General features: G+C 35.8%; 1 protein-coding gene across 1 annotated transcript in view; it reads left to right on the forward strand.

The window, feature by feature from the left end:
- The first annotated feature begins 6,045 nt into the window (after window positions 1-6,045).
- CDKL5 (cyclin dependent kinase like 5) overlaps window positions 6,046-25,033 on the forward strand; it is a 133,169-nt gene continuing 114,181 nt past the window's right edge. The window contains exon 1 of the mRNA XM_057496124.1: window positions 6,046-6,128. The gene's annotated coding sequence lies outside the window, so the exon portion shown is untranslated. The remainder of the gene's footprint in view (window positions 6,129-25,033) is intronic.

The raw sequence follows: 25,033 nt of genomic DNA on the forward strand, positions 1-25,033 counted from the left end.
ACCTTTGTGGCTCTCACCACTTAGGAAGTTCCAAGGGCTTTAGGAGCTGTGTGCCAGAAACTGGAACAAAAACTAAGTATGTATTTCTTCTTATATATATCACAGTGGCACCCCGACATGAAGGATGTTCAGCCTTTATCTCATTTCATAATTTTGTAAACCAAGCGGTATACATACCCAGCCATTGAGTGTTTAAACTATTTCATAGTGAAGCATGATAAACACTTGGTAATAAGGTATACAAGACATCAGTGAACAGCTCCGTGCATTGTCACAAAGCCAACACTTGATGGAACCTGGCCCCGGTGAAAACAGAACCACTGCAAATCCCCACAGGTTAGTGGTATATCCTAAGGGCCCAGAGTGGTGGGCGTGGTCTGCTGCAGCTTCAGACGACAGAGTGTGTGTCTTCTATAGAGAATTGAAAAGCCATACAATTAGTGACTAAAAGTTGGTCTGCTTTTTATTAGCACTGTGTGTTCGTTGATCATTTAAAAAATGTGTGTGTGTGTGTGCGTGCATTATCTACTCTGGCTTATTGGTCACTCTCTTTTTGATGGATTGAAGTTCTTAATATAGTCCGATTTATCTGTCCTTCCCTTTATGGTTAGTGCTTTCTGCACAAAAAGAGATTCTTCTACATTATCTTTTAGGAGCTTTATTGTTTTGACTTCTACATTGAGATCTATAATCCACTTAAATTACTGTTTTTGTGTATGCTGTGAGGTGTAGGTGAAGTTTAATTTTGTTTTCCTTATTCATATCCAAATGACTTAGCACCATCTACTGCAAAGATGGAACTTTTCTCCCTGTCTGCAGTGCCAGTTTTGTTGTGCAGCCGGCATCCATTTCATGTGTGATCCATTTCTGTGCTTTCTGTTCTTTCCTTTCATCTGTTTGTCTAAAATACTGTCTTTAATGACTGTGCCTTATGATAAGTCCTAATATCCGGAAAGTCTTTTTGTTCTCCTTCAAGGGTGTCTTGTTTTCCTTGGCTGTTTGCATTTCATTTTTGAATCAGCCTGTAAATTTCTGTTAAAAACCTTGTTAGGATTGATTGGGATTGTATTGGGTCGCTAGATCAATTTGGACAGAATTGACATCTTAGCAATGTTGAATCTCAAGAACTTGGAATATCCCTTCACTTACTAGGTCTTCTTTAATTTTTTAAATACTATTTTCTATAGCTTTCTATGTAGAGGTTTTCTACTTTTTATTTCTAGAAATTTGATATTTTTGATGGTATTGTAAATGGCATTAAAATTCATTTTCTAATTTTTATTGCTGGCATATAGAAATACAATTTATTTTGGGGTATTGACTTCATATCTCTCAGCTTTGATAAACTCATATATTTTTCCCTGAAGGTTTATTTGTAGACTGTTTTGGATTTTCTGTATGTATAGTCTGTGAACGATGAAAGGTTTTCCCCCTTAATTGTCTGTCCCCCATTGTCATAGTTCTGTCAAACTTTCTATTTGCTTGCAGCGGAAAGGTTACCCGAATTACCCAGTCGGCATTATTAGAAGCAGAAATTCTTCCAGAGTGAAAAATTAAAACTGTATCCCATTCTCATTTCTGAATTATCTTTGAGTTTAACACCAAATCTCTGGGTGTTTCAACAGCTCTGGGGCCCGGCGAAAGGTAATAGTATCTTTTGAGGCATCCTCAGTGTTCCTAAAGGCTATATAAACAAATCTTTTGAAATCTTTATTTTAAATGTTTGAAAGTTAATTTTGATGGTGAGAACTCTTAGTGTGTATCCCAAGGACTTATATATGCAGGCTTATCAGTAGTTGAAAGAATTCCTCAAAGTAGTAGAGTCACTAGTGAAGCCCCAGGGTACCGCTGATGTACTAATTTTTCTTAAGCATCATTCTTCAACACCTCCTATGCAGTGGGGGTAGCCCAGGGAGCCCCCACTTTTCCAAAGGCTTTGGCTTGCTCAGGTTAGTGCCCTGTGGTGCCAGTAGAGATGAGTTGAGGGAAGAGCTCTTGAAACAATGTTGGGAGAGAAGTGGCATATGAGTGTCAGTGTGGGTAAGTGTTGGGTAGTTTCACAGAGGAAAATTCCAAGTCAGCTAGTAACTGGTGACTTGCAGCTGATGGATCAGAGTCATGTTGCAACTTGTCCTCTGGCAGTGTCATACATGCTTCTGAAAGCTGGAGAAGTCAGGGCTGCTGTTGTTAAGGGAGTCAACAGGTTCTGAGCAGTCTTGGGAAAGCAATTGAAATTTAAAACAGACCACCTCTGCAGGGTCATCTCCACGGGGGAGTCTGAGCCATCCTGGTTGTGGAATTTTAACAGTAACATGATGGAGCTGTAGAGAAGAACCAGCAGAAGGCAGTTAGAATGAACACGGGTTGTATTGACTATTTCGGGAATTATGGGAGTGGGCAAACAAAAGTGCACCTGTAATCAGCATTGTGGAATGAAAATCATCACCCACTTTTGTCTTTCACAGTGTTTTTTACACGCGGGAGGGGTTCAGTTAATGTCCCATGTGTGTGAATTTTCATTGAGACTTCAGAAAACTTTTAAAAACTATTCCAAGTAAGCACTCAGATGTGCTCATTAAAAAAAATTAGTAGCTTTAACCAGTCACAGTCAGCAGGTTAAATAATTTTATTATTCCTCCAGATTAAAATTTTTAAAAGATGAAGTTTAGAGGAAAATTGTTCTAATTTTGGAGCATGATATATTTGAATTTGATTTGCAGTTCCCTAGTTTGAGAAAAAGTATAGCTGAAATTATAAACAGCAAATGGATAAGGTGTGAGACTAATTTAAGCTAAAAAAACTTGTGACCTTAAGTTCTGTATTTTTTTCAAAAAGTATTGACAGTAAGTAAATTTATCTTCATAGTAAATGTTTTAGGGTTCTGTAGGAAGCCACGTGGAGTAAAATGTTACTTATTTCTTTTCCCAGTGGTATACTACTGAATCATTTTGTTTGTTGTTTGTGCTTTTCTTGAGTTGGGAATTCATGCAGTGAGCTAAAAAATCCTTTCCACCCAAAATATAAACTCTATGCCATTTTGTGGGTAGGAGTCCAATGGTGGACCTTTAGTGAGCACAAATGCTAGCTTTTATAATTATGTGTATTTTTATATAATGACACTCTCTTGTAAAAAAGCTGTTAAGAGTTTTTCTAGATGGAATAATTTTAAACACTTCTTAGGAATCTTCCTTTCAAATAAATTATGAGGTGAATCCTTGTAAAACAGGGGTTCATTTATTAACATGAATATCTCCTATTCTTCCTCTCATCCTCCATGCATATCCTAACTACTTACAGGGCTGGGTTTTCATATATAATAAATTTTCTCAGTCACAAGTAGCACTTTAGAGATCAGTACCTGATTCTGGTATTTAATTATGGTTTTTACTCATGGCAGAATGTCCTTTAAGTTGTGAATTTTCATGCCCTTGGATACCTTCATGTCACAGTCATGAAAGAAATAGTTGATAATTTATAAAAGGTGTATGAAAATGTATCTTATATGTTAGGCTGTTAAGGTTGTTAAGTCCCAAATGGAGCTTGGGGAATCTTTAGAAAAGGTGACTTTAAGGGAAAAAAAAAGCAACAACTATGTATCAGACCTGCTAATATCTAGTTCAGGACTTGAGTGCGTAGTATATATTTGTTTCTTTTGGGGAGAAGATGTTTCTAATGATTATTTCATAAGTTTTGCATTTTGTAGTTTTAGCATTTGTGGGCCCATTTCAGAGAGGATTCTTAAAAACCACTAATTTTTAGTCCATTTTCTCTTCTTAAGTCCCCAAATGACAAATTAATATAGCACGTAAAAAGCTGAAATAGTAACACACTATTTCTACTAAAAGAGCTTAGAATAAATAAATACTGTAACTTGGATTATTTAATATGTGTTTTTTATGTGCTGAATGTAGGGAAATAAAGATAAGAGTAATAGTTGATTTTAGGAATCATTTGATAGAAAGGAGCAAACATTTCTCACATAGTATAGAAGTAAATGGATGAAGTGAACCTGGTTGTTTCAGGAAAAATTCAGTTTAGTAGTAGTAGGGAGATGGCTTTCAGTAATTAAATCCATTCTGTCAGTATTGCTGAATTACCAGTTAATTGCTGAATTTTGAGTATATTAGTCAAGATTGAGTCTGAGAAATCGAACCACTGTGAGTGTTAGGGGATAAGGGATTTATTATAGTAAGCAGACTACATAATTGTAGGAGTTGCTGGCGATGTGAAAATCAGAAGGGGAAGGATGAGAAAAATAGATGCTCTTGAAACACTGATACAGGTTAGAGCTTCCTGGGAAAATTAGAAGAAGCTAACTGTGTGCAGCTATCAAAGTGGGAATGCAAAGAAGAGGATGATTGTAGAGAGGTCTATGGGAGGCTGTTTCCTCTTTGTAGATAAAAGGAAAGGAGTTTTGCCCTGCCTGTACCCTACTTTTTCATTGTCTGGGATGCAGGTAAAATGGTGAGAGCTGAGGAAGATAACTTGGTCTGTGAGATGAAAAACACTGGAACACCTAACCCAGACTTACATGAGAGAGAAATAAATTTCTCTTTTATTTAAGCCTGTTATTTGAGTCTCTCTGTTAGAGCAGCCAAATTGATTACCTAATACATATATCAATATATTGTGATTTAATTAGGCAATATCTTAAGGAATAGAAACTTGCTTAACAAAACATAAGTAAAATGATGTTTTATTGTAAGAAGCTGGGATATTTCCTAGACTCAGTTGCAGGAAATAATCAGACAGCTGTTTCTCTTGCCCCGGTCTCTCAGAATTGCTTCTCTCCAAGTCATTTTCAAATTTCTCACTCGCTTGCAGGTGTATGCTATGGCTGCCTCAAGATAGCAGCCTTGAGTTTTCAGGACCTTCTTTAGTTCTCTAAAGCTGAGGACTGTCTTGGTCTGTGAGTTTGTTTGAATTCCATCATTCCATCTCCCAGAAAAGAGAATATGATAGGTCCATCTTTGGCCAGGCGTTTTTCTCTGGTTCAATAAACTGTGGCCAGGGGACAGTGTCCCATGATATATAGGATTGGCTTCTGGGACCATGGATGGAATCTTTTTTTTCCTGAAGGAGTGTGGCCGGGGGAGATAATGATTGGCATCTTATGCAGACAAAAAACAAACGAGGAAGGTTTTTTGAAATGTGTTCATACTTTCCCCTTACTTAGTGTTCAAGTGGTTCCTTGATTTTTGTAATATTTGAAAAAGTACAAGATTTGAAATATTACAAGAGTCCTCTTAGTGTCTTAGTGTAGGCTAGGTTATAAGTCCCAAAATAAAATGCTAGCATTGCTCAGGAGAAGATACAAGAATATCATGTAAATCCATGAATCATAATATACATCATGTAGATTGAAAATGTAATTTCTGTTATTTGACAAGATGGGAAAAGTAATGATGCAAACTGAAAGATGAGTTTTCTTTTATATTTATCTCATTAGGTAATATGATAAGCATCTATTTGGTACCTTAATCTAGAACAATTTTGGATAAAGTTGGCAATGAAGTATCCTTCCATACTAAATTTGTTCTCTGAATTTTGGAATGTTTCTTGGGCTTCGTCCTTGTGGATATAGAACACATATTGGCTGGAATTAGGAATGTTTATTAAGAGGTATGATAATATTCATTTTATGGATTATTAGAAAATTTTCTTTAAATGCAGATCAAAAATGAGTTAATAGGACAGATGCTTCTCTGCTTTCATGACAAAAGGAAAAATAAAACTTAGAGCACTTACTTTGTGTGCCACATTGTACACACAGTTGAAGACTATTTACTAGAAAATGTGACGCAGGTAATTTTTGTGAATTACATAGTTTTAAAACAAACCTTTTGAGGCAGCCAGCCCCCCACCCCTCACTTGCTTAGTGACTGTGAAATACCTGATATTTAATGATGTGGCCTTAAAGAAGGGAATAGAATAAGATTCTATGCAAAAGGTAATGGCTTCAGACAAAATTTTTGTGTTTTTATTTTTCTTTCAACCCCCTCTTCCCCTCCCCATTTCATTTTGGTTAACACCATTTCATTTTGGTATCTTATCTTTCACTAGTGTTCCTGAAAAATCCAAGGTAGAAGTGAGATGTGTGAAACCAGCCCTTTTACTTCTGATTGAACGTAACTATGTTTTATTTAAAACAAAATTAAAATTTTACTTCTTGTCTAATTTAGTCTCACATCTAATTTTATTTATGTTTGAGAATTTTGGTATTTTTAAAGACCTGGAGGGAATAGGATGGCATATGAAAAGTAGGCCATCAAGGGAACTTTGATTCTAATGAAGTAAAATCTCTACAGATTAAAATGATCATTTTTGTTCCCTTGACAGCATCAGTCTAGATTTTGTCCATTTTTATAAACATTTTTGGCAGTGATTATTCACCTCATGTTCTAATATGGTAACAGAAATTGTAATAGTATGGTATGTGTTAATTATTCCCCTGGAAACTATCCCATTTCTATCTCTGCTGCCATTACCTTAATTAATCTCTCACCTGGCCTTTGCAATAATATCCTAATTGTTTTGCTAGTCTCCAAGTTTCTACGTCTTCCAAACCACCCCCCACCCCCAACAACAATGCTTTCTGATTTACAAGTTTACTGGTGTCACTAAACTTACAAAACTCTGGTAAGTTCTGATACCTAATGATTAATTAAAGTGTACACACTGTAATACTACATCAAAGCCCTTCAACAGTGTAGTAATTGTTGAAGTGACTTGCCCAAGGTCACAGAGTTAGTAGCAGAGGATGGTAAACGTGGAAGTGTGTTTTGCTGCACAGAAGCAATAGCAAACTTTGAGAATGGAACTCTGTACTCCTAGGGAACTGATGTAATGGAAAGGCAATTCAGGCAGATAGGCAAGTCAGGGCTTAGGCACTTTAGTACGAAGTTAATATTTGAATAAACATAAGGTAATGTATGAATTTTGGAGAGCCTGTTGACCAAACTTCTTTGAAGAAGTCGAATATTGAATGGCAAGTATCTTAAATGTTGAAACACAGTTCTCCCATGATGTGGTTTTATATATTTTAAACCTGGTAATTTTAAATAACATTTTAAGAAAATGATAATTGGAGAAATAGCATCCCACTCTCTTCCTCTCAAGTATTACGTAGATTATTTGTAATACATTTGAGCCTTTTAATATTTAGTATTAATACAAACTAGAATTGATGGTGGTATTTTAATATTCCAAACTTGATATATTGCTTTTCTTGGAAAGGACAATGTTTATGGTTATTCCTACTTTCTGATACCTGCATTTAAAAATAAGTTATATAGAGTTTATTCATGTAACATATTTTAGATTTTGTTCCTGCAACATAGTCATAAAAGAAGGAACATTACTGTCCTTTAGTAACTTGTATGATTCAAGACTAGAAAACTTACATTCATCAGACAAGGCTTGAAATCAGAGTTAGACGTTGAAAAATGAACAAATGATAGGTCTCAAGTATTTTCTCTGCTGTTGATCCTTTATTTCTTTTGCTTTGGTGCATCAACATTTTTTTATTTTTTTGGTTCGATTTTCATGTGTTTTGGGGGATCTGTTGTTAGGTGCATATTACGTTTATATATTTCCTGATGGATTGACTCTCTCACAGCTATAAAATATCCCTCTTTATGTTTAGTAATTGTTTATTGGTTACTGGATTATTGATGACCAATATTGATATTTGTTATTATTGAAATCCATACTTTATTCAAGCTTCCTTAGTTTTTACCTAATAGTTTTTGTCTTAATGTCTATTTACTCTGATTTTAATATAGCCATTCTAGCTCTCTTATGCTTGGTATATCTTTGTCCATCCTTTTTACTTTTTACATCCTTGAATCTAAAATGTGTCTCCTGTAGACAGCATATAGTTGGATTTTGTTTCTTTATCCAGTCTTACAGTCTGTACCTTTTGATTGGATTGTTTAATCCATTCATTTAGTATTGTTATTGATAGGAGTTCATCTGTTATTTTGCTTTTTGTTTTCTATGTTTCATGTCTTTTCTGTTCGTTTTTCCTTTAGTTTTTTTTGTATTAAGGGGATAATTTCTAGTGTCATATTTTAATTCCTTTAATGATGTTTTTTCACTATTTTTTGTTATTTTCTTAGTTATTGCTCTAGTGCTTACTATATATATACTTACCAGAATCTACTTCATAATTATGCTAACTTAATTCCAGCGAAGTATAGGAGCATTCCTCCTATATAGCTCTATTCTCTTCCCCCTTTTGTGCTTTTGTCATACATCTTATGTCTACATATGTTAAACCTAAAAACATGTTGTTATAATTATTACTTTATATAATTTTGTCTTTTAAAGAAGCTGAGAGACTAAATGAATACAAGTGTATTTTTGCAGTTATATTAACTTTCTTATTTACCATTTATGGTTCTTTTCTTAGCTTCCTGTGGATTCACGTTAATATCTGGTGTTACTCCCTTACTCCAGTACAGCTTTGCTCCTACCCACCTCCTTTGTGCCTTTTTAAAAAAATGTAGATTCACACTGCTGTCTGTGTCACTTGTTTTCAGCTTGAAAAACTTCCTTTACTATTTCTTGTAAGGTGGGTCTTCTAGTAATGAATTCTCTCAAGTTTTTATTTGTCTGAGTATGTCTTTATTTTGCCTTAATTTTTGAAACCTAGTGTAGCTGGATATGTGATTCTTGGTTGACATTTTTTTCTTTCAGCACTTTGAATGTGTCATCCTGCTGCCCTTTGGCCTTCGTCGTTTCTAATCAGAAGTCAGCTATTCATCTTACTGAGGATCCTTGTATATGACAAGTTGTTTTTCTTGTGTCTTTGTGTTTCAACATTTTGACTGTGGTACCTCTGGCGGTGGAGCTCTCTGAATTCATTGTACTTGGAGCTTGTGCTTCTTAGTTGTGTAGATTAATGTTTTTCATCATATTTGGGGAGTTTTCAGATATTATTTCTTCAGTATTTTTTCTGTTCTTCTCTTTTATGCTTTTGGTACTCCCATTATGTGTATGTTGGTGTATTAGACTGGGTTCTCCACAGAAACAAAACCAGTAGGAGATACATATAATATAGAGGCAGAGAGGTCCCAAATCTGTAGTCTGAAGGCCTGAGAACCAGGAGAGACAGTTGTGTAAGTTCCAGTCCAAGTCCAATGCAGGAGAAGACTGATTTCCCAGCCTGAAGACCAGACTGTCAAGCCAAGAGAGCAAATTCTCTGTTGCTCAGCCTTCTATTTGATTCTGGCCTTTAGTGGACTGGTTGAGGTCTACCGACATTGTGGAGGGCAGTCTTATTTATTCAGTTCACATATTTAAGTGTTAATCTCTGAGAAGCAGCCTCAGAACATACCCAGAAAAATGTTGAACCAAATATCTGGGCACTTTGTGGCCCAATCAAGTTGACATACAAAATTAACTGTCACAGTGTGTTTAATAGTGTCCTACATTTCTCTGAGGCTCTGCTTAGTTTTCTTAATCCTTTTTTATCTCTGTTCTTCAGATTGCATAATCATTATCAGTCTATCTTTGTGTCTCCACTGATTCTTCTGCCAGCTGAAATCTGTAGAGCCTGTCTCATGAGGTTTTAAAAATAAACTCCATGATTTAGAATGGTTTCAGTTTACAGAAAAGTTGCAAATACAGTAGAAACGTTCCCATGTGCCCCACACCCAGTTTCCCCTGTTACTAACATTAACATTAGTATGGTACATTTATTACAATTAGTAAGCCAATATTGATACTGATTACTGGTACTGTTCTAAAGTAATAGTGGTACTATTATTAAAGTCCAGATTTTATTCAAATTGCTATGGTTTCACCTGATTTTTGTTTTTTTTTTTCTGTTCCAGGATCCCATCTAGGATACTGCATTATACTTCTCTTGTCTCCTTAGATTCTACTTGGCTGTTATAGTTTCTCAAACTTTGTGTTTTTGATGACTTTAATAATTTTTAGTAGTACTGGCTACATATTTTGTAAAATGTTCCTCAGTTGGGATTTGTCTGATTTTTTTCTTGTGAGTAGACTGAGTTAATGTGTTTTGGGGAGGAAGACCACAGCAGTGAAGTGCCATTTTCATTACATCATCTCAAGGGTGTATACTATTAATGTGACATATTACTATTGATGTTAATCTTGATCACTAAGTAGTGTTGACTGAAGTAGTGTTTGTCATGTTTCTCCATTGTAAAGCTGTTATTCCTCCCCCCCTTCCATATTGTCCTCTTTAGAAGAATGTTGGTGTATAGCCCTCACTTAAGAAGTGGGGAGTTACACTTCACCTCATTGGAGGGTGGAATGTTTACATAAATTATTTGAGATTCTAATGCATGGGAATTTTGCCACTCTCCTCCATTAATTTATTCAGTCATTTATTAATATCATTATGAACTCTTTTATTTTATACTCTGGGTTATAATCCAAATCCAGTACTATGAAAGTTTATTGTTCAGTTCTTCTGCTTTGGCCATTGTGGAACCTTTCAATTGCCTCCTGTGCAGCTTTGACATAACTCATTATTTTTGTTGAATACCTTTCTTGCTATTACAAGATGCTCATCTTGTGTATTTTTTGCTCCAGTCTTAGAATCGGCCGTTTCCTCAAAGAGCCTTTATTTCTTCCTTTGGAGAATGGTATTAGAAACTAGGATCTGGGTGCTAGGTGTGTGCTAATGAATTTTTTATTTTGGTCATTACTGTACTTTTCTACTCCAGAATTTCCATTTGGTTCCATTTCCAGTATTCTCAGCCTACTTTGCGTTGGGTAGAGCTATTCTGTGAGTGGAGGCAGGGATCCCCTGTCTTCTCTGCCATGCTTGCCTGCAATAGAGTTTCTGCAGGGTGGGGATGAGAAATGCTAGCGAGCTGCTGCTCCCAGGGAGAGACTTTTGTCCCAGAGTGGGGTGAGAGAATGCCCTTTCTTGGCTACACCCACCTGGAGTAGAGCTGGTGGTATGGTGGAGTAAGTAATTGGGCTGTGGCTCAAATGCCATAGATTGACTATCCTTGCCAAGATCCAGTAGATTTCTTGAATAAATGTTTCTTCATTTGCCATTAAGGCAAATGGCCTTAAAGCAATTTTGAGACTGTAAATAGTTGTCTTGTTTTTTTTCTAAATAATTTTAATCAGTGAAGATTGTTTTGCTGAGGAACAGGGTCCATATGGAGTTCCTCACCACCACTCTGGAAGTGCTTCTCCTGTTTCATTTAATTTTGTTGGAATAAAGTATCACTTATGGAAACAGGAAAGGTATTTCATCTATTGTAAATAATAGTCTTCATTGTTTCCATCATATTTTCTTTATCCTTTGATAGTAATTAAGTGATCATACATTTCTTTAGAGTTTAGACTCTGTAACTCACATCTCTGTATTTTATCTTTTGAAAACAAAGCCTCTTTTTTGTTCCATAGCTCAGGCATAATACTTCATTTGTAGTCCTCTAATATACCTTTTATATGTGTCTTGTCTCTGGTTTTTTTCATGAAACCATTTATAGATAAAGGTAATTGAAGTGCATTGGCTTTTTCCCCAAATCAAATGCTTTAGAAATACACCTCAGCAATTCTGCTTATAGATACTCTTAGATTTGTCAATTCTTGTTTTTTGTTTTGGCACAACAGAAGGCGTTTTACTTTATACAGTTAGCTGAAGGTTATTTTTACTTTTAAGACTGTAAGTAAATCAGTAATGTTGATAGTACAGGATAACTTCAGAAGTGGTCCTGGATTTAACATAGTTATATTGTTGAGTCTAGAGTAGAAAATTTTCCAGTGATACTGTTCGACTTAAATAACAGTGTTTCACATATAATTTGTCATCAGAATTGGCAAGACTAAAATATTGCTTGTCTTAACATTTTATTTACTTAATAAAAATATTGCTCTTAAAAATGCTAATGACATTTCATGAATCTGTTACTTCTTTTGGGTCTTGACATAAATTACTTGTCTCATTTGGGGAAATCTCTTTAAGTGCAGGCTGGTAATTGAGATGATAAATCCCACTTTCTAGAGGTGTTGTCTTTCTTATTTCCATCATCTATTGTGTTAAATTACTGTTATTATTTAATTATTAATAATAGTTTTTTATTAGGTAGCTACTATGTATGCATCAGAGGCTTTACTTCTATAACCTTGAATCCTTACCATTAGCTTATAAGTAGGTAGTATCAGTCCCTCTTGGTGAATTAAAAAACAGGTTGAAGAGATTAAGTAACTTGCTCATGGTCACATATTAAGTGAAGGTTGACACCAGAAAAGGGTCCTGGTAGAGGAAGGATTTGGGGCTATTAAACAGTGCACTGGGCCTGATTATTCATCATTTTACTTGGTTTTGGATTATTAAAATAATTTTTCAACTTACAAGGACATATTAAAGTGTAAAAACTAAAAGAAAACTCATTTTTTATTTTGAAAATTATTAGAATATGTTGGCCTATGTTAACATAGTCAAGCATATGTTTGAATAATTCAAAATAGATAATAGGCAATATTTAAATTTGGAATGTGCATGGGTTTCTTAAAAATACTGAATCCTGTATCTGTGATTAAGTAAACTGGGAATTATTTCAAGGAAAATGTTGATATCTGTGCTGAGAATCAGACCCCATGCTCACCAGGAAGTCCTCTTGTTTTCCCACCTGCTCTGTTCCTGTTGTGTATGGGCAGACGGCCCCTCAGTCAGGCCGGGGCAGAGCCCCTTGGCGGGGCTGATTAGGAGACCTGGATATAAGCTTTGTTTATCCTAGCTTTCAGATTCTGTGATTCCCTGACCAAGAAGATGGTAGTTTGTATTTCAAAGGGCTTTACATATTGTTTACATGGAATTAAAAGCAATTATGTTAGTATTGTAGAACTGTAAAATAAGATGTACTATGGATGATCCATAAGCAGATAGTAATTGACAGTGTGATATTGTTTCTCTGTCAGTTACTGTTAAAAATACGGATAGGCAATTCTTAATTATTTTGGAAATATAGATCATTATTAAGTTCTCATTTGATAGGCAGAAAAGAGTTGAGGTGTGGATTTTTTTTTTTGATACTTCATAAGAAAACTGTATAGAAAAGATAATGAAACTCCCCTCCTCCCCACCAGCCTCCCAGTAAAGCTTTGGATGTACCTGTGTTTTACTTACCTATTTTGATACAGAAATTAAAAAAAAAATTTAGAGTACTTATTTTATATGCATGGCCTAGATCCAGAATTTAGTTAGGGGTATGATACCTAGTTTCTAGGGAATTCTGATTACCTAAGGGGAAATAGATACATATACAAACAACAAACATTTAAGTAAGTATATGATGAATGTCATGTAAGTGCTATATGTAAGAATTTATAGACTATCCTTTTGAATTTTTGTCATGGGAAACAATCTTAGGTAAAGAAAAAAGAACCCAACAAGTTTATAGAGAATAACTTCTAACTGGGCTGAACAGAGAGGAAGGTATAATTTACTTGATTTTTAAAAAGTGATGGCTAGCATTTTAGTTGGCAAAGGCAGGATTGGGGTGGAGAAAAAAATCTGAACAAAGACACAGAAGTGGGAAAGTGAGAGGCGTGTTCTAGGTGTCGATGAGCAAGTGTAGTTGGTTTGGAGCCAAGGATTCTTACAGGGAAGAAGTGGGTAATTGCCAAAGATTATAGTTAAATTCACGGGAAAGCAATCGCTAAACGTTACTGTTAATTTCAGATTAAGTAACATAACTGACCTGAGCCTAAGTTTTCCCTTCTATAAAATAAGGTCAGATGAGATGATCTCTAACCTACTTAATAGGTGTTCAATAGGTATTTGTTGAATGAGTGAATCAAAGAGACGTCTTTAGCTGTTTTTCTTGATACCAATGCCTTAGGAATTTGGACTTTTTGGTAGGCAGTGAGAAGTTAATTTTTGATAGTAAAATGATATAACAGTGTTACTCTAACAAGAGTAAGTCAGTCTCTTCCGTTAAATAATAGTTATGTGTTTTCAGATTAGTTTCTGTTGGAGTTAGTGAATTCCTGTTTAGATTATGAATTGTCAGGGTTCTTTTAACAAAATAATTGAGTTTTAAAAGTATTAAGTATTTTTGTATAAAAATATTTAGAGTGTAAGATTTTAGAAACTTTTATAGCAATTTAATATTGCCACACCATTTTTGCTGCACTTGACAATACAATTTGCATGAGATTGAACAACAAACTAGATGCCATGATTACATGAATCAGTCTTTTCCCAAAGGCATGTTTTCCAAGGATTCTACAAGGTTGTGGATATAGTATATTCATCTGAAAAGTGACTTCCTCCTGGAGATTGAAAATACAGCTCTTTTCTGACTTAATAAGTTTTTCATAGCACTTGTATTTGCAGTTTTAGACTTACTGTTTGATTCTTTCATAAACTAATTGAAAAAAGCAAGGCTATTTTACTCTTAGAGCAGGTTATATTCTTGGTGAAGTTGCTTTAAGTTGGAAATTAAGTCTTGAGTTTCTCATATTCTCAATTTATATATGGTTTCTGTTCCTTGCTGTTGACTTGAAGTTCAACTTTCTATTCATCCAGCTATCCATGATATCTCTGTATCATACAGCATAAAACTTCCTATAATAAATACTAATTAAATAGGATTCCATAATTTTCAATCATGTAATACTCTTTTCCATGTGCTCCTCTGTAGAACTGAACCTGATAAACCCAGTAGTCAAGGCAGAAATTTTGTAATCCTCTGGACTTAATCCATTTTTCATTCAACTATTTTTAAATTGTCACTGTGTCTTTTGAGTACATCTTTTATATACCTCATATTTGCCTTTCTCTGTTCTCACTGTTGCTGCTTTAGCTGAGATTTACATCCTTTTGTGCTTGGCCTCTATCAATCAGTAGCTTTCTGATTAGCGTCTCTACCCTTAACCCTCTTCCTGCCTCCAAGGTGATGTTTCTGAAACAACATTTATAAAGTACTAACCTAAAAAGCTTCTCTTGATTATTGTTGTTGTCTGTGGCAGTAGCCTTCAAACTTCTTGTATGGCAGGGAAACATGCCTATGATATGGCATACAAGGCTTTTTATAGTTTAGTCTCTGTCTCATTTCTTGATATTCCAGACCTGTGCCCTGGATTTGAGAGAAGCTGAATGACTTGAGTTCCACAAACATTCCTTCTAGGGTTTTCGTTGTTTTTCTTTCTTTCGTTTCTTTTTTTTGCTTAGAATGCCTTTACCCTTTTGTCTGCCTAATCTTTTCTTGTCTCAGGAATGTCACCTGAATCTCCCGAGTGATAAGAGTGTCTTCTGTATGGCTCTTGGCAGAGGCCCCTGGATCACCTCAGCATAGGGCCTGGCCACCAGAAGGACAAACCATGATTAGAAGGTTAGAACTTTAAGCCCCTTCCTCCTGCTCCTACCTCTGGGGAAGGGAGAGGGGCTGGAGATTGACTTCAGTCCCCAACGGCCAATGTGTTCATCAAGCATGCCTACATATGAAACTTCCACAGGAGCCCCTAAACAGCAGGATTTGGGGAGCTGGGTTGGTGAATGTGTTGAGGTGCTGGGAGGGTGCTGTACCCTAAGTGGGCATGGAAGCTCTGCACCCTGACTCCTTCCCCTGTGCATCTCTTCCATTTGGCTGTTCCTGAGTTGAGTTATAATAAACCAGTAAATGGTAAGTAAAGCAATTTCCTGAGTTCTGTGAATCATTCTAGGGTAATATCAAACCTGAAGGGAGAGGCTTGGGAACCCCCACATTTTTAGCCAAGTCAGACAGAAGTGCAGGTGGCCTGAGGACCTGAGACTTGTGACTGGCTCCTAAAGCAAATGAAGTCTGTGAGACTGGGCCCACAAAATGTGGAGTCTGACATTAACTGTGGGTAGTTAGCATTAGAGTAGATTGTAGGGACACCCAGTTGGTGCCAGAGAACTGGTGTTGGAAAAGGTGCCTCATATTTGTTGTAAGGGTTACTTAACTCCAGTTTACAAATGGAAAGAAAGGAAACAAACTAAGCTTTAAGAGACTGCCCAGCTCAACGTTAAATTTGTATGTGGGAGACCTGTAAGTCAAAAGTCCTCTTAACTGTACTTTTTTTTTTAATTGAAATTTCCTTGAGGGAAGGAACCTATCTATCTTTTAATATATTAAATTTTATTAGTCATGTGTTCACATCTCTTTCGAGCTTAATTTAATGCTTTCATCGATTAATGGGTGTTATGAAATTGCTTGTCATTTTGGCTGTTACTTGTTTGGCCAAAGTAACGAAACTTAAACTTCTAAAGTTAGCAGGATGAACAGCTGAGGAAGTGCAAGATCTTTAGCTTGATTTTCTTCAGTTCCTTCTATATTTTAAATAGGACAAAAATATCTCCGTAAATAAAAATAACTTCTCCCAACCCATTTGGAAAATATCCCAGACTTCGTCTTCATGCCTTGAAAAGTTGCTGCTGTCTAGTCGTTATTACTCTTTGTTTCTTCCCTTTAACATAAGTGACCCTCCCAGAAATAGCTTAATTGCCAGACGTTTGGCCGCAGTATTCCACTTATGTGTTTCATATTCCACTTACCCTGTATGTGTTTCTGATGATAAATTCTTAGTTTTACAGTTTTTCTGAAATAGGCTGAAGGGCAATCATGCTATATGTTCTTTGTTCTAAGATCATTTTATTCAGTTGCTCTTGATCATACCTTGATAAGTGGTTTGAAACCATGATGAAAAAAGAAGGTAAGGTATATATATTTGATGAATAATAGGTACTTTAAGAATTGACATTTGTTAATTGAGGATTTTGACACTCATTTTTCAGTCTGAGACGTTCTCAGGGTTTAGAAATGGAATTGTGGGACTTGAAAGCTAGAAGGGACCTTAGAGATCATCCAGCAGAGGGAGCCGTATTTTTTAAGTGAGGAGATGAAAGTTGTCAAGGTCAACCATAAATCTGATACTTTGTCTTGGCAAGAGAAACCCAGGTTGAGAATCTCTCTGATAAAATCTTCAGTCTACAATTGCAAGGACCAGCAATCTGGAGACATGATAAGAAGGTCATTTCATGACAGCATTAACCCTGCTTAGTCTGGAAGCAGCCTTTGTGAATTTTCCAGATTATTGACAGTGTTTGAAGTCATTTGATGTCTTTAGGAACAGTAAACTCTACCACATACTTTTTAATCAGTAGGTTTTTCAAACTTCCAAAAAATGGCAATAAACCTCCTTTTTCAAATATAATCTTATGTAGAGCTTGTGTACAAAACAGATATAAGTGGTATTTAATTAAAACAAAATTTTAGGTATTTTGATTTGTAAAACAGAAAACTTAAATTTGTGAAATGCTAAATTAGTGTATATATAATTTCACTTCTGTCTCTAGCTTAAAATCACTGAATGGACATACCATTTATTCATTTAAGCAGTCCCCTATTGATGTGTATTTAGTTGTTTCCATTCTTTTATTTTTATAAACAGTGCTGCAGTGAATGATGTAAGCTTACCCTGTCTGTATGTGTTTCTGATGATAAATTCCTGGAAATGCAATTGTTCTGTCATTAGAATCATTACAATGTTTGTTTTTAGTTTTGAAAGATACTGTTAAGTTGGGCTACAAAAAATATTATCAGTATACAACCCCACCAGCAATGTATAAGTAAGCTTAATTCCCTCAGACTCCCATTAACTTGGTATGGTAATTTTGGTCTTTGCTAATCTGAAAAATTGTATCAGTTTTAATTTCAGTTTTACTATATGTAAAGTTGAGCAACTTTTTATGTTTAGGAGCCATTTGTGTTTCCTCTTCTGTAAATTATTTGTTCATATTATTTTGCCCATTTTAAAAATTGGGTTTCTGCTGCTCTTATTGAGACAGTAGGACTGCCTTCTATGTGTTAGGTTATTCACTTTGTGGTACAAGTTGGAAATTCTTTTCCTTTTGGCTTTTGCCTTTTTCAGTTTTGTGGATATCTAAACTCTAACATGGCTTAAATGGAGTCCTGGATTTCTTCCCTTCCCATAACCTGCTCCTCTTCTAGTTTTCCTCACATCAGAAAACAGCAGCCTCCGTGTCCTTACAGTCCCAAGCTCCAAACGAACAAGTTATCCTTGATTCCTCTTTACGTTGCTTCCCATCTCCAAAATCCATCCATAGTTGTGTTGGCTTCCCCTCTAAATATATCCTAAATCTATCTGTTTCTCTTTATATCTACCAGTTTAGTCTATTCTGCTCTAATCATTCACCAGGCTAGCTGCAATGGCTTGGTTTTACACCCCCAAATTGACATCTCCAGTTCCATTTGGGTGATCTTTTCAAAATGTAGATCATCTGATTGTCATACTGCCCCCTGCACCCATCCCTCCCATTCTTCAAAACCCTCCAGTGGCTCCTTATGTCTCAGGATAAAGACAAAATTACTTAAAATATCCCAGCTTACTATCTCTCCAGCCACCTTGTACAGGGTTGTTAACTACCCTAACCCAACCACCTTTGAGTCTCTTGTGTCTGCCATGTTCCCTCCTGACTTGAGACCTTCGAATAAATCGTTCTCTCCTGGAGCATCCTTCCTCCTCCATAACTTGATGTCTAATTGTCCTACAGATCTAGGCTCTTGGAAGCTTCCTCTGGAAAAGCCAGCCCTCCCTTATTAGGTGGAAAACCTATGTTACAAGCCCTTGTAGCACCTTCTGTCTCTTTTTCATAGCACTTGTATTTGCAGTTTTAGACTTACTGTGTGATTCTTTCATAAACTAATTGAAATAAGTGGTCTTGTTTTATTTCCTTTACTGATATGTTCCCAGTGCCTGTCACAGGGACTGGCATATAGTTCTCAAGACATATTTATTGAATGATTGTTTAATTATAAGTTCTCGGGTATAGAATTTACAGAATGTACTGTTTTACCCCTTCTGAAAATATGACTGTATTTGCTCTAGGCCAGTCTTTGTTCCCATCTTTCCCTGTGGCTGTCCCAAAACCACAAAGGTTCAGTAATCTCATCTCCAAAGTCTTAACACATTTCAGAGATGAAATGTATGTAGGCCAATGGTGCATGGGAAGTAATGGAAGGAATTCATTTAAATGAATTCATTTAAAGTCTGCAGGTGTTCTTCTACAGTCAGACTTCAGTGTTTTTCTTGGCAGTAAAGGGCAATAACTTGGATCACATTTTCTGATCCACATCAACCCAGCAAAATCTCTCAATTTCTCTAAGTTTATTTTAAATTCACTTATTTAGAATTTGGAGATCAGAACAAATTATCCCACAGAGACCTTGATTAAGCTGATATATTTTCATGCAGGTGCCTTCAAAACCTTTATAACCAATAGTGTATTTTAAATAGTACAATATTAGTATGAACCGTGAATTTCTCAGACCCCAGCTTAGCTGTCCCCTTCCCCCCAATCTTAACCCCTAGGCCTTCAGATTCTCAGGAAGGGCTGGAAATTTAGTAGGGTTGGCAGTGCTAGGAGGAATATTAAGCCAGTGGGTAGGAATATATTGAGTTGGTACTGGTTTCCTACCCTGTAAAAGGATTCTAAAGGTAAAAGGGTGGGGAGGCAGGCTACTGTTTGGTAGTTTGAAATTTTTATGCTATTAAACTGTGTGTCTGTTACTCATGATAGTCAAATGTCAGTTTGATTTAGTAATGGGAACTGAATTAATAGAGAAAGGATTGATAAATAAAATTATGCTATTGGGGGAATAAAGCAAAATGAAGATCCTGTTAATTATGGGTCAGGTGGTCCCATCTTGGAAGGAAATCAGTGCATTATTTTCTTGTCTTATATTCAACATGGAAAATTCTCTACCAGAGAGTAATTAGGTTGTGTTTTCACAAGGCTGTGCTTTCCACAGAAGTGGTTTGTTGCCATACTTGGGTCATGAATTTTAAGATGCTTTCAAACCACTTAAGCTCTTATTGTAGCAGTAGTTTTGTCATGTACCAAATTCATTCCTGTGTAGTTTTCAGTGACAAAATGGTTCTCTCGTTTGTATGTATAAAACTATGCCAGATATGAAAACAAAACTCATGATTCAACTGATTTTGTACTGTCTTTGGGAAGAAGAAAAGACCCATTGAGATGAAGATTATAATTTCAGCAGTGAAGGAAACACTCAAGGCCCAGGCAGCTCTTAAATTCAATACTAATAATATATGGAATAAATTACAAGCTTTTTATGTCTTTCAGTTCTTGTGGGTGCCTACTTGCTAATGGAGAGACATTAATTCTAGGTGTATTTCTTAGTGCAAGACAAATCCACTTTTAAAATGTATTTTGCTATTTGTTCATAAAGTCGATGGTTAGTAATGAAAAATTCAAATGAATTTTTGAGAGACTCTTAAATTTTCATGTTATAAGGGACCTTAGGGTCATCTAGTCTAGTACATGACTTGTACCATAAGCAGGCCAAACTGCTACCAGCGGCCTCTTCCTGTCTGGACTCTTCCTTCCCCCTGCTGGTCTGTTCCTTGTCTGCTAGGCTTCAGATTACATTAAGACTCTGTACTGCCTGGAATGCTCTTCTCACATCCCTGTTCCCATGGCTTGCTTCTTTAGATTACACGTGTTTCACTCAAATCTTCAGACAGGCCATTCCCAGACTGCACTGTCTAACTCCTGTTCCCCTGTGCCCAGTTGCCATAACTCCTTGTCATAAGACCACTTTTTTACCTTTATAATACTTAACACTGTCTGGAATGACCATGCTTGGTTTTTTGTCTCTCTTCCTTTGGTAGGCTCCATGAGAGCCGGGGCCGAGTCTTGATCACTGATGTATCCTGAAGCATCTACAGTGGGTGGCTTGGCCCACTGTAGGTATCTGGCAGATTATTTACAGAATGAATGAGTAACCATTGATGGTTCATTGTTGTCCAGTCACTCTGAGCGGACATCTCCTTTTTACTTCTACCACTGATCATACTTCTTCCCTGTGAAATAACTTAAATCACCTGCTCTTCTCTTTTTCAAAGAGCCTTCAGACATTTGATGTCAGTCATCTCCCAATCGAGGCCACACTTGTCCAGTTTCCTCACTAGCTCTTCACCTGGCATGGTTTTGGAGTGTGGTCATCATCCGGGTTATGCATCACTAGGAGTTTGTGGTTTGTTCTTGATACCCAGCATTAAACACAGTACGTACGTGGAGCCTGAGCCTCAGAGAGAGAGAGTTCAGTTGAACATTTTTTGGTTAATATAATATTGAAATGCTTTTTCTTTGATAAAATTTCTTTTACCGCCATATAAATGACCAAGCAACTCTTTATGTGTGATACCATTATCAGAATTATTCTTTTGAGTTCTTAAAAAACTTGTTTTACTGTGCAATATGGCAACATGGAAGTACATAAAACATAAATATATAGTGTAATGAATGTCAATTTAACTATCACTCAAGTCAAGAAATAGAAATTATCTGAGTCCAGAAAGCCCTCCTGTGCATCTCGTCAATCTCAGTTTCACCCCAGAGGTAGTTAATATCTCGATTTTTATAGGAAGCACTTCCTTCGTCACTTTTTAAAAAATAGATTTACCACTTACATCTGCATACCTAAATAATATAGTTTGTAGTTCAGCTTTGACTGTTTTAAAACTGTATGTAAATGAAATATTGTTGTATTACTTTGTGTTGTTTTGTAATGAATTACCATAAGCGTAGCAACTTCAAACAGCACCCATATGTTAGCACACAGTTCTGTAGGTGAGGAGTCTGTCATGTTGTGGCTGGGCGCTCTCTCTGCTCAGCGTATCATAAGCCTGAAATCAGCATGTTGGCTGGGCTGAGTTCTCATGTTTCCTCGATTAGTTCCAAAGTTGGTTTTTCAAGGTCCACCTCCTTTCTTTTGATCTGTTTGTATGCTTTCTGTTGCATGAATTTCTGCTCTTAATTATTTCTTTATATTTTCTTGGAATTTATTTTGCTATTTTTTTTTTTTACCTATTGAGACTGATGCTTAGTTTATTCACTTTCAGTTTTTTTATATTGTGATATATGCATACATAAGACTGTTTCCTCCCCTAAGCATTGCTTCAGCTTCTACCCGTTAATGTGTAGTTTTGTTATTTTTAAATGTTTGTTATGATTTCTTCTTTGTCGGACTTACAGATTGTTTTAAGAATGTATTTGTCAATTTCCAAACATGAATATTTTCTAATTATTACTTTGTGATTGATTTCTCCCCTGGTTGCATTGTGGAGAGAGAACATCCTTGGACTTCAATCCTTGTAGTTCATTTGGATTCTATTATGACCCAGCACATTATTAGTTATTGTAAATGTTCGGTCTGTGCTTGAAAGGTATTCTGCAGTCCTTTGCTACAGTTCATATGGTCATTTGGTCAAGTTTTAAAAATATGTTCAAAACCTTCTGTATCCTGCTATTTTTATCTTTAAATTGTCTTTTTAGTTCCTTTGCTGTTATTCTTTTGAATTCAAATTTATTTTTCAAATTTGTTCTCACCTTTTTGGCCTTCCAGTTCTGTCAAAATGTTTAGCTTTTGGGATTTTATTAATTTAACACTATAGTTGTTTTATAGGCTATTCAGGATAATAAGTCTTTCTGGGTCATTTTCTGTTTCAGTTGTTTCTACTGATCCTTGTTCATGGTATCTTATTACCTTGTGTATCTAGCTATTTTTAATTATATACTGTACAATGTAAATGAGAAATTATTTATAGCAATACTGTGAATCCTAGATTAATGTTTGCCTGCAGAGATCCCCCTCACTTCAACCAGATAACTGGTGGCACTACCAATCTGAATGTGGGACCATCTCAATCCAAGGTACAGTTAGGGTTTATTTAGGCCACACAGATGATATAAAGCTATAATTCAAGTCATCCAAGGGCTTATTTATTTCTGGTTTCCTTTATCCTAGAAGTATAGTTCTTTGGGATGCAAGCTTCAAGTGTGTAGTAGATAACCAAACTCTTTCCTTTTGAAACACTCTTGCCTTTGACAAGGGTTTCAATGGAAAGTCTGTTTTACTCACATTTTTCCTGGATCATGAAGTGCATGCCCAACCATTTTGGGCAGTTTGATTATCTTTCTGGGATCTAATCGTTTGCTTTGATTTCAGCCAGGTCATTCTTTACAGTCTTCTCAAGTCTTTGAGGTCTTAAGGCTGTTTTTTAAGAAGTATTCCCTCCAACATTTGTATTTATCCTCAGAGGGACATCTTACCCAAGTTACTTAGTTACATGAAGCTAAAGTGTCTGAGTTTTTATGCTTTAAAAAAATTAATCGGTGTCATCATATAAAATTGTAGTTGATCCAATTTATCACATTTTTTTTCTTAGTATGAATACTGGTAGTTAAAAGAGTGTTCTTGACACCTATGTTATGTGTTTACTTACACATTTAAATTCTGACTCCCAGTTTGCATTACTCAATTTGGAGTTCTATAGTGAATAGGTGGGACCAAATGTGCTTTATATGTGCTTATATAGAACTTCTGGAGTGCTGGATTTTCTTAGTGGGAATGATGTAATTTTTATCTCTTTAAAATGAGCCATGCCATTGTTGTCAGAGAGTGGAATATTTAAATGTTGCCTGGATGTTCTTCCAAATCGGCCATAGAAAATGAAAGAGTGATTTGTTCTCGGAAGCGCCCTAAGCATCTTTTACCTGGAATGTGATTGACTTAGAGTGACATGAGGCTGGCTCCTTCTTGTTATTGATATTTCCCCTCAAATGTTACCATCTCAGTAATCACTCCTTTTTTCCCCTTTCATATTATGTATATGATAATTTGCATTTTTTCCTCCTTAGCATAATGTAAAGCTCCATGAGGGCAATGATCTTGCCTATCTTTTTCATCTTGTGTATCTTATTTACCCACTCCCTGAAACCTGTTAGGCAGTCAGCAATTCGTTTTTTAATAAATGAATGACTAGGATAAATATGTATTAATTTCTTCTGAAATTGTGACATCATTTTCTCTAAATGTCACAGTAATCCTTTAAAAATTTGTGATTCCATTGAATTAAAGTCTTCTGAAGTAAGTATAGTATCTATTTTCTCTTGCCTTTTTTACAAAAACGTTTTTTGTAAATGTTGAATGAAAAATCAGATAAGAATCTGACCTAAAATAAACATTAGAGTGACAAAGAAATATTTAGCATTAGGTATAACTGTGACTGTCTTGTTCTATACTGAACTGAAAGGATGTCATTGTGAATGAACTGAAGCCAGCCAATGGAGAAAATAGTCGGAGATGATGTCAGAGGAGGGGGAGGTTAAGACCTTGTGGCTCATGTGGACTATGACTTTCACTCTTAATAATAAGGGAGGTCATTGGAGGGTTTTGAGCCGAGAAATGACATGGTCTGACTTACCTATCACTTGTGTTGAGAACAGACTGAAGGGGGAGGTGAATGTAGAACTGTAGGGATACTGAAGTATGCTTAACAGCTTGGCTCTCACATCAGTTCCACTTGCAAATTTGTCTGTCTCTGTGCCAAGACCTGGCAGTTTTAACTTCCATAGCTCAATTCTAAGCCTCAGTATATTTGGTAGGGCATCCTGCCAGATCCTACCCTCAAGGCCAAGCCTTCTTAGTTTCTTATTCAGGAGGGTGTTGGCTATACTTGGAACTCTGCTCTGCCCATATGTATTTTAGAATCTGCTGGTCTTAATTCCTCAGAAAACCCTGTTGGGGTTTGATTGGAATTGCATTGACTGTACAGATTAATATGGAGAAAATTGGCATCTTTATATAGTACTGAATCCTCCTAGCTTTGAAATTAGGATAATTCCATTTATTTAGGTCTTCTTTAATGTCACGAAGTGCCTTTTTTGTTATTTGTAAATGAGATTTTTAAAAATGGCATTTTCTGTTTCTTACTGATGTTTAGAAATGCAGTTGATAAATTAAGCTTATATTCCGCTACCTTGCTAACACTTATAATTCTAATGATTTGTAAATTCCTTTGAGTTTTCTATGTAGAAAATAGTACCTGTAAATTCTGTTTTGCTTCCCACTTTCTGATTCAGTACATTTTATTCATTTATTTAATTTATTTTTTCTTATTTTACTGAGCTGGCTAACCCACCAAGATAAAGTTTAATAATAATGTTACTGAGCATTAATAG

This window comes from Manis pentadactyla, chromosome X, assembly GCF_030020395.1.
Source record: "Manis pentadactyla isolate mManPen7 chromosome X, mManPen7.hap1, whole genome shotgun sequence".
Classification (NCBI taxonomy): Eukaryota; Metazoa; Chordata; class Mammalia; order Pholidota; family Manidae; genus Manis; species Manis pentadactyla.